Here is a 10522-nt window from a genome sequence, read left to right on the forward strand (position 1 = left end):
GTGCACTGGTAACGCCTTCAACTCCAACATGGGTGTTTCTTCCAAAGATGGCTTAGTTCACTGCGTTGCTCGTTCAGATAACTTTATTGTTTCAAAATCTGGTTCAGTTTGTATTGCGACGCAATTCTCCTCCCACATTGCGCCAATCCCAAAGTCTTCTTCCTCCGATTCTTCTCAAGACTCGTGCCAATGTTCTTCCTACAACTCTCCAACATACTGACGGTTTTCCATATCACCTGGGTATTTCAATGCATTGAGAACGTTGAACTTGGCTTGCTGATTGTCGACTCTTATGGTCAGTTCTCCTTTTTGTACGTCGATCAGCGCTCACCCTGTTGCGAGAAACGGGCGACCCAAGATGATAGGCACCTCAATGTCAGCTTCATAATCCAATATAATAAAGTCAGCAAGAAAGATGAATTTATCCACTTGCATAAGTACGTCTTCTATTTTGCCCTCTGGATGCGTTATTGATCTATCGGCCAACTGCAACGTAACTGTGGTGGGTCTTGCATTGCCGATGTTAACTTCTTGATGATTGACAAGGGCATCAGGATTATACTAAGTCACACAGCACATTTCCGACTTCTTTTCCCCCTATTGAACATGGCAATGTGAAACTCCCTGGATCTTTCATTTTAGTGGAGATGTTGTTCTGAAAGAGCGCACTACACTCATACGTTAATGCGACCGTTTCATTCTCCCCGATCTTCCTCTTGTTGGTGAGTATGTCCTTGAGGAATTTCACATAACTCGGCATTTGTTCCAACGCTTCTATTAAGGGAATGTTGATATGTAACTGTCGGAGAACATCCAGGAACCTCTTGAATTGTTTGCTATCATCTTTCTTTTTCAACCTAGACGGGAAAGATAGAGGATCCCGCCGTACTTCCTGATCACTTGACTGTTCATTGAGGTCCCTTGCTTGCTGTGTTTTAGGAGCTGGGGGTTACAGTGACTTGGATTCTGAGTCTTGTTGAGATTCATTCTTTGTAGAGGTAGTTTCTTCTGAACTGGTAATTCTGTTGTTTGTGGTTGAGTGGTCATCATTGATGATTGAGTCTACTGGCCTTTTCACTGAATCCGGTACTGGTGGCATGGGGACCGTCGTCTTGCCACTTCTCAATGTCACTGCTTGACATTGTTCTTTGTCGCGTGGTCCCCATGCTTCCAAGCTGCTGGGCAGCGTACTAGGCGCTCTATTTTTAAGCTCGATCACAAGCTGTTCAACTTGCACCTCCAAATTTCTAAGGGAGGAAGCCTGCGACTGCTTGATTGCCTCATTCTTCTCAATATATTGTTTCAATAGTGTTTCCAAAAACGAGGTACTCGAAGAGGTGTTAGAAGAGGACGGTTGGTCGTGTGGCTGTATACTCTGAAAATTACCTTGGCTGTGATTCTGATTAAGGAAAACCAGAGGATTACCTCGATTCCCGGGATGACTGTTCTGATGATTCCTTTGGTCCCCCTGGTTGTGATTCCCTCCCCAACTGAAAGTTGGGTGATTCTGCCAACCAGGGTTGTAGGTGTTGCTGCATGGTTCATTGTGAATAAAGTATACGAATTGTTGATTTAACGGGCAGACTTCCACTGAATGTCCCTTTCCACATTGGATGCAACTTACTGCTGCCACTTGCGTCAGCGCATTGGCTTGCGCTGCACTTTGAGAGAGATGTCTTTGATTAATAGCCATAGTCTGGAGGAGCGAGGTTACTGTGGCCATCTGGGCGGCCAGGGTGGTCATTGTATCAGCTGGTACAATGGCACTTTCTGCTGTTCTTCGTTCCAAGCCTCTTTCCTCATACCCGTTATCCATCCAATCATCTGTATTTCACGAAATGCGATCTAAGATGATCTTCACTTCCGTATACGTCTTGTCCATTAACCCTCCTGCCCCGGAGGCATCAGCAACTGCTTGCGTTGATCGATCCAAGCCGTTATAAAAAGTCTCCATCAGAACGCAATCGGGAATCCCGATGTGCGGACAGTTCTTCACTAATTGTCTGAATCGCACCCAATCAGTGCTCAAAGTTTCATATCCCATCTGTTCAAAATTTAACACGTCCTTCCGTCTTCTTGCATTGACGGCGGGCGGGAAAAATTTCTCCATAAACCTCTCAACCAACTGGACCCATGCGTTGATTTCATTTGGCTCTAGTGACTGAAGCCCACCTCTTTGCCTCATCCCACAGTGTATACTGTTCAAAGTTTTTTTTTAAACTAAATCCCGGTGGTTGATCTCAACCGAGATGGACCGAGAAAAACTATTTGAACGAATTTTTAAAAATGGTGCTAGTTGTAAGATGAAAAGTTAAAGATGCTATTTCTGATAATTTTCAGACATGTACCTAGGCTTCAAGACAGGTCAAATTGAAGGAAAGGAACCAATATTTTTTCTTGTGTAAGTTTTTCTTGACTTAATTTATTCCTGATTTTATTTTGAACAAGAAATCGTAAGCACAAAGCTCATGTTGAACAACGTGAAGTGCGTGAGGTTCTTTACATTGCATATTAGGCTTTCTAAAATAATGTTTCCATCAACATAACTTTTATCCTAATTCACATAACACTTGATCATCTAATTTCCATGCACTATGAATTAACAAGATAGAGTAAAGGTTGTCGAGAAAATGCAAAAATAAATCGAAAATTGGAACATGGTAGAAGAGCTTTTTACAGAAAAGGAAAAAATGCATGCGGAAAAAAAAAAAGAACACCGAATAAATAAAAGCTTCATAAAAGCACATTTCAAACCTTATAATTCCAGTAAACTTCTCTTTCACAGACTTTGGACCAACACACATGATATCAGCTGATGCCATTTTAGACATTACTTTTGTGACCTACAATTAAGGTAAGGATAATAAGAAATACTGTCCTAGACATCCATAGACTGATAATCTAAACATCAATCAAATTCAAGATGGATACCAAGAGAGGAAAAAAACTATCGACAAGTTAAGAGTTAAGAGTTGGAAGAAAAATCATAGTTGGTAGAATTCATGGGGTCTTATGCCCTCGAGGCTTTAAAGGTGTAAGCCTCAATTAGTAGTGTTCAGAACACTGTAAAGGCAAAAGGAATGATCACAGCCATGTGACGTGTTATTTAAACTTTAAAAGCTTATTGTTTTATCATTGGAAAGAAGCCCACACTATAAAAGATAACCTGTGTATGTCTTTATTTGGACAGTCCAAAAGAACGTTGGTAGCAGTGAGGTGGACTGCAACAAAAACACTTCAGAAGCAACCAAAGGTAAGACGTTTCTTTTTTTCTTTTCCTTTTTTTGAAAAGAAAGGAGCACTTTTCATAGATAAATGAGAAGAGACTAATAGTAATGCTCAAAAGTCAAATCCATATGAAACCCAAAAGGGGAGACGAAAAGAACAATAACAGAAAATAAAATAGAGCAACAAGACATAAATAAATTATGAGAGCAACAAGCATTACAATTGAGATAAATATTTTGAATAGTATATTCTGCAAAGTTTTTAGAAAGTGAACACCACACCATAAAGAGGCCTTCAAACGAGATGAGTCAAACCAATCATTCCAAGGAAGATGCTTGTTGTGAAAAACCATCTAATTGCATTCAAACCATAATTTGGATAATATGCTCTTTTTTGGTTTATAAGATACTACTTCATTGATAGATGAAATATCCAAAGGTATATAAAAGAACCCGATTAAAATGAATACAAAAAATGATTCCAATTAGTAAAAAAATAAAATAAACAATAGATAAAGAGAAACTATGGCTCTTGATGGCCGGTAAATTTTTCAAAACTTTTACACCAAAAGAATGCGTTGAAAATAGCAAAATCAAGGACAGATTTGACTTTGTCTCGGAAGATTCTAACATTTCTTTGGGAGATTTGGGAGATATAGCCTTTACTGCATTGCATTAGACCATAAAACTTTTGACCTTGAAGCTCCGACTGGACCAATCAATATATGTAAGATGTTTTCCTTAACCCACTGGATGTTGAAGATTGAAGTCAATGTTTGGGATGCTAGCATGGGTTTGGGTAATATGATTTTTTTCCTATTTTTTAGTCGTTGTTTTGTTAACTCTATATCTCCTAGTGTATTTTACATCAATTTTTATGATGATTTTGAAAGAAAAACTTAATCTATTCATTTTAAAATGAATTTTTATGTTAGCTCTGTCTTTTGTAATCCTGTATTAATTCATTTGGTTCATTAATTTCCATGACAATAATGTATGAATAACAATGATTTAATTAATTTTATATATAAAAGGTAGTTTTCAGTAACAAAGTTAAAAAGCTTTGAAATTAAGTTCTATAAAAAGTTCATTTTGCCTTTAAATTTCTAATTTATCTTTTTTTTTAACTAACAAAATTTATCTTTCAATAACAAAGTAGTAAAGTTTGAAATTTAGTATGCTAACACATTTATAACAAAGTTAGTTTTGCTTTAAATCTCTAAATTATCTTTTTTTTCTTGTAGTCATGAAATGAATTTTATCTTTGAGGTTTGCATTTAATAGCATTTTGATAGCTCTTAAAAGAGGTATAATTCCTAGCTTAATTTTGGCTCGTTAATAGATTTTTAATGTTAATTATCCTATTCTGTAGGTATTGAGAACTGAAGAGGTAGAATCGAGCAATTGGAGTCAAACGGGATTAATTTGAAGCAATTTGGAGGTGATTTGAGTATCTGAGATTCAAAAGAGGAGAAATGACCAAAGTGCCCATGACCAGAGCGTCGCAACCCTTGTTCAACGCTCTAACACAATACTGTAAAGCAGAACCCGGACTTCAAAGGAGGAGAAATGACCAAAATGCCCCTCTGACCAGAGCGTCACAATCCTTGTTCAACGCTCTAACGCAACGTTGTAAGGCAAAACCTGATGATACAGGGCAGCGTCGCAATGCTACCCTTAGCGTTGCAATGTAGAATTGCAACACTGCGATGATTAAAAGAACGCCAACGCATCCGCACATGTGTGCTCACCGCAAGCAAGCGTTGCACGCAGCATTGGGCCTCTACTCCAACGCTCGAGAGTTGCTGTCGACAAGAGCATTGCGACGCTCTTGCTAGCGTTGCAAGGCCACGCCTATGGTATAAATGCTCTCTTTCTGAATTAGGTAAAGAGGGAATGAAAAATCTGATGGTGGCCGAGGAGTGGCTGATAGTTCTTCTCCTTTATCTTTTTTGTATCTTTAGGTTAGATTTTTATTTTCTTTTGGATTGTAAACGATGGATTGGATCTTCCTCTTCGATTTGTCTATGGATTGCTCGAGGTAATGGTTTTCTGTCTAGTTTTTTTTAGTTTTAATTCTTTGCTAATTTCTTGGGAATTTTGTGTTCTTAAAATAAATTGCATGTTGAATTTGTGTCTTCTTCAAATCCATTATAATTTCTAAAAGCATAATGGTGAGGTTGACTGTTCATCCATAATCGTGCATGACTAATCGATTTTTAGTTACATCACGTTCTTACCTGAATGTCTAGCTAAAAATCAATTAAGTAGCATTAGTTAATTGTGCATTTGATGGCTATTCCTAGATGCATGAACTGCTAGGTTTGAAGATAAAATTGGTTAATTGAATATGGCTTTCCTAACAATTAATCGACACAATTGAATCCTAAATCGTAATGCATGTGTTTTTAGTTCTATATGGCCGCTATCCAACCTAGTAGAAATTAAAAGCATGTAGATTAGTTAGGATATGGTCTTTCCAACCTTAATCAATAATTAGGATGCTTTCTTGAGTAGATTCTTGCTAATTGTCCACCTTTGCAGCGGCTAGTTAGATCGCATCGACCGAGTAATTGTACATACATGAATCAATTGCATGTTTAACTTTCAGAAATCGAGGATAGAAATTGCATTGAATGGCTCTAGAAACTAGATAGATCAATCCTAATTTACATTTATCCCTTTTGTTTTAATTTCTTGCATGTTTTCATTTTATCCAAAACCAAAACCCTGTTTTTACTGCTTTTTATAGTCAATTTAACTTAAAAGAAGATTAAATCCTGGCCTCCCTGTGGTTCGACCTCGTACTCGCCGCTTATGCTACTTGTTAGTATAAGAAGTAGGTTTCGGTGATTTATAAATATTTTGTTTTTGTGTCGGTTTGGAGTCGAATTAACATCGATTTTCGATACCGAACACATTCTTAATCCATCAGTCAGTTTTCTATTTTTCATGGGAAAATGAAAGAGAAGGAAATGAGAAATTGAAGGGAAAAGGTGGAGAAAGGAGGAAAGGAAAAAAAAATTGTTGGTGACCACTAGTGGATGACAATCACCAACGATGGTAGGCGTGTAATGGCCAGTGAAGAGAATTTGATAACCCATCAGCAGCACGATTGATGCAACACTCTAGTCTTTAGAACTCCTAGATGAAAGAATCGATTTCTTATTTTTTGAGCATGTGAAAATGAGTAAAAAGGGGAGAGAGATGAAGAGAAGAAATAGGGGAAAACAGAAAACAAAACCCTAGTGACCAGCAGCATGCAGTGTGAGTGACAGAACATCTGACCATCCACGAGTCCACAACTAGCATAATTGACACATTGCTTCAAGAGGAAGATCCTAGAATAAGGGAGATTGTTTTTATTTTTGTGAAAATAAGGAAGGGGAAAAGAATGAGAAATCCAAGGGAAAAAGGAGGAAGAAAAATAGTTGCCAACGACCAATGATCACAGGCAGTCTGCTGACAAAAATTCTCGACTATCACCAGCAACTATTCATTGATCAAAGACAATCACAAAGGTCAATTGATCATGGCATGATGATCAGTTGATTGTCGACGGTCAAGACGGCTCGTCGGTTGTCGAGCGTCATGACATTTTGGTTGTTGACCATCGGTAAGGTCGATCATTAACAATCACAACAATTAGTCGTTAGCGGTGGTCCGTCACCGGCAATCAAGATGATCGGTCACCAACGGTTGAGTCATCGATAGTTAACGGTCATAATGGTCGATCGCCAGCCAACAGTTGGTTATCGACGGTTAAGACGATCAGTCGATCGTTGACCATAACAACAATCAGTCACCAAGGGTCATGACTTGGTCATTGGCCGTCACTATGGTCGTTTGTTAATGGTCACGACGATCGTTCACCGACAATGACAGTCAAGGCAACCGCTCGATAACAGTCGAGACAATCAATCGTCGACGGTCGATCATAAAGTCGACTAATGTTTGTTGCTCACGGTCATCGACGACTATTGGCAAGAGGTAGGAGATGAAGGGAATTTTTTCTCAGACCTATGACATTCATTAAAAATCATATTCCAAACCATTTGGTTTCTTAATCCCAAGAATATTATTCCAAGTGCCCAAACATGGTTTTGACTTCAAATGTCAAACCTCCCTAATTCCAAATCCATGGGCCAAACACCCCCTAAGAGTTTAACACATCAAAGATGCAAAATTACCATTCTTTTTAAAACAAAAAACAACACTTTACCAATTTGGAGGTGGTGTGTGGAGGAGCATGATGTTATCTTGGCCAGACAAAAAGGATGTAGACATCTGGTTGAGGAGTTCTTGCTCCATCCTCTTTTTCAATAGTAATGAAAGTTTTTGTGGCAAGCTGAGATGTGCGCTATTGTTTGGGGAATCTGAAGAGAGGAACAATAGAATTTTTAGAATTTGAGAGACCTCCACGTGTCAATTTGGTCTTGTATTTGTTTCAACGTGTCTCTGTGGGCGTATGTAACTAAGTTTTTTGTAATTATTCGCTTGGACTTATATTGCTAGACCGGATGCCCTTTTTGTAGGTTGCCTCTCGTTTTGTATGCTCTTAATCTTTCGTTTTTTTTTTTTTTTTCTCAATGAAAGTTCCAGCTATCATCTGAAAAAGAAACAATAATTCTTCTATTTTTATCTAAGTGAAAGTTTGGTTATTCATCTAAAAAAGGAACAACACTTTTTATTGAAGAAATGAAAAGAGATTAATACTCTGCTATATCAAACTCAAAAACAAATGAGGAAAGGGAAAACGGGGGGTGGAAGCAACTATAGCCTCAGTCCATCATCAGGTCAGGTGCTAAAGTCAAAGAGTGATGGCAATTTAAATATCATGCACAAATAGATGACAAGGGCAAAAGAAACTTACTCGAGCTATGACAATAGATCCAGGAGCTGGAACAGCACCATGGGCCTTATGACCAGTCACTTCCACAGTTGATCTCTAAAAATGCAAATCAGGCATAGCGTCAACATCAGAGGCGGAGGATTACACATAAAAATTGAAGATCAAGATATTGGAAAATATTGATGAATGAAAATAAAGTAACCATTTTTTTTATAAGAAACAATTTCATTGATAAATGATATATCCAAAGAGTACAGCAAAATCATCATAAAAATTACAAGATGAGCCAATGGGCAACTCAATCAGATGAAAAATACAAACTAGGGGGTGACAAAAAAGGATAGAAAAATAGAAAGATGTAAAATGGATTGACAATGCAAGAAACCCACAAATAAGGGGAAAACTAAACAAAGCAACAATCCAATGAACATCAAACTGATGCACCCCAAAAGCAGAAACCAGAATCAAGCCAAAAGCGCCTCTGCAGGCGACCCCTTCACAAAGCCAAAAAAAGGAAGGGAAATCGCAGAGCTAGCATTCAAGCCAACAGAGACCCCTCTTGAATCAAAGATGTAGCCATTTTTTCATATGACATCAAGCATTCCAAGTTTTGGATCTCTTTCATGCTCTTCTTTTGTTTTGTCGTCTGTTTTTTGTTTTTCTTTGTCCTAGTGGGTATGGCCATAATACAGAGGCCATTGTCTCTGAACCATGGTGCCAATACAAGAATGTGTGCCCCAAATTGAAAAACTTGTGCAATAGAAAGATCATTTAACTTGCCATCAAGACACTAATTACATGCAATTATTGCATGAAAGTTTTATTCTTCAGGATTACCTTTTAATTTAGCAAGAAATTCACATTTTTATAGGTGCATTCACTTTGGATACCATACAACTTTCACATTGAAAACAATCAATTCCTTTAAATAAATTTGGGAACAAAAACTTAAGATAAAAGAAATTGGGATATCATAGACTAAAATATCAGAGCGTGCTTGTTTCTTTGATAGAAGAACTAATACAATTTAAGCCATGAACTTTTTTATCACTAGTTGGAGATTTATCAAAATTGTCAAGACCATCAATCAACTTAGCATGTCCAATCATCTCCCTCGTCCTGAAACAATGGGTTTCAAAGAAAGTGATGCGATAGTTAGTACCTTTAGAGAATTTACTACAAGACAAGAAATTGCAGGCTAATTTTGGAGCAAGAAGGACGCAGTGGAAGGTAATTTTCTTGGTCAAACGAATGGTTCCTTTTCTTGAAATATAATTGAAACTACCATCGACAATTCATATCTTTTCAATGTAGTACAATGGAGAATGTGAGTCAAATAATCGAGATATACTAGTCATATGGTCAAAGGCTCCAAAATCAATAATCCACGAAGATGAATTAAGACAAATAAAGAGATCAAGGACATTGATAGGCTTCAGCCAAACCAATTTATTTATCAACACTTAGTGAGGATTCGAGAGCTTCCCTATTCTCTCCAAGACTCTCACAGAGAGCTATTACAATCAAGCAAAATATTCAAGATGCCTTAACCCCATAATCCTAAAAAAATATATACACCTCTCTTAGGCTCCCCTAACTAACAATATTCCCTTGGCCCCACACAATCCCTCAACTCTTTCTCACGTATTACATACCTTGCTCTCCCTTGCCTCTCACACGCTTACGTACATACACCTTAGTGACCCGAGGCCTATCATTACCCGCCCCCAAAGAGCCACCTTGTCCTCAAGGTGGAATTCAGGAAACCGTTCTTTCATTACTGATGCTAACTCCCAAGTGGCATCTACCACCAAGCCATTTTCCCATCGAATTAACACCTCTAAAGCTCCCTAATTAGTAGGTGAATCTCGTGCCCCTAATACCTCCTCTGGCTAGAGCACATATGACAAGTCAGGCGTCAAATCTTTGGGGATGGGAAAGACGGGAAAATTATGGTCCATGGCTTTCCGCAACAAGGATACATGGAATACCGGATGTAAGCCTGTACCCACTGGTAAATTCAGTCGATACACCACTTTCCCCACCCGTTCAATGATTTGGAAAGGCCCTATGAATCGAAGGGCCAATTTCGAGTGCTTATATCGAGCTAAGGACAATTGATGAGAAGGTTTCAACTTTAAATAGGCCCACTCCCCAACAGTCAACTCCACATCCCTTCTTTTCTCATTGGTAGCCACAGTCAACTCCGAGGATACCCATGCAACCGAACCACTTCCCGAACAAAAATAACAACCACATAGTGTGCTGAGAAAGGGTGTTTTAAAAGAATAAAATAGGCATACTTGGACAATCGATCAACTACGACTAAAATAGTGTCATACCCATCGGATTTAGGCAATTCCTCGATGAAATCCATGGTTATATCATCCCATACTTTATCTGGAATGGGCAAGAGGTGCAACAATCCTGTCGGCACCAAGGT

General features: G+C 38.3%; 1 pseudogene; it reads right to left on the bottom strand.

Moving 5' to 3' along the window:
- Positions 1 to 21: 21 nt before the first annotated feature.
- On the bottom strand, positions 22 to 949 carry LOC150030826 (uncharacterized; annotated as a pseudogene).
- Positions 950 to 10522: the final 9573 nt, after the last annotated feature.

The sequence above is a fragment of the Benincasa hispida genome, unplaced genomic scaffold (genome assembly GCF_027475165.1).
Source record: "Benincasa hispida cultivar pf3 unplaced genomic scaffold, pf3_genome.v1.1 HicScf1623, whole genome shotgun sequence".
NCBI classification, from domain to species: domain Eukaryota; kingdom Viridiplantae; phylum Streptophyta; class Magnoliopsida; order Cucurbitales; family Cucurbitaceae; genus Benincasa; species Benincasa hispida.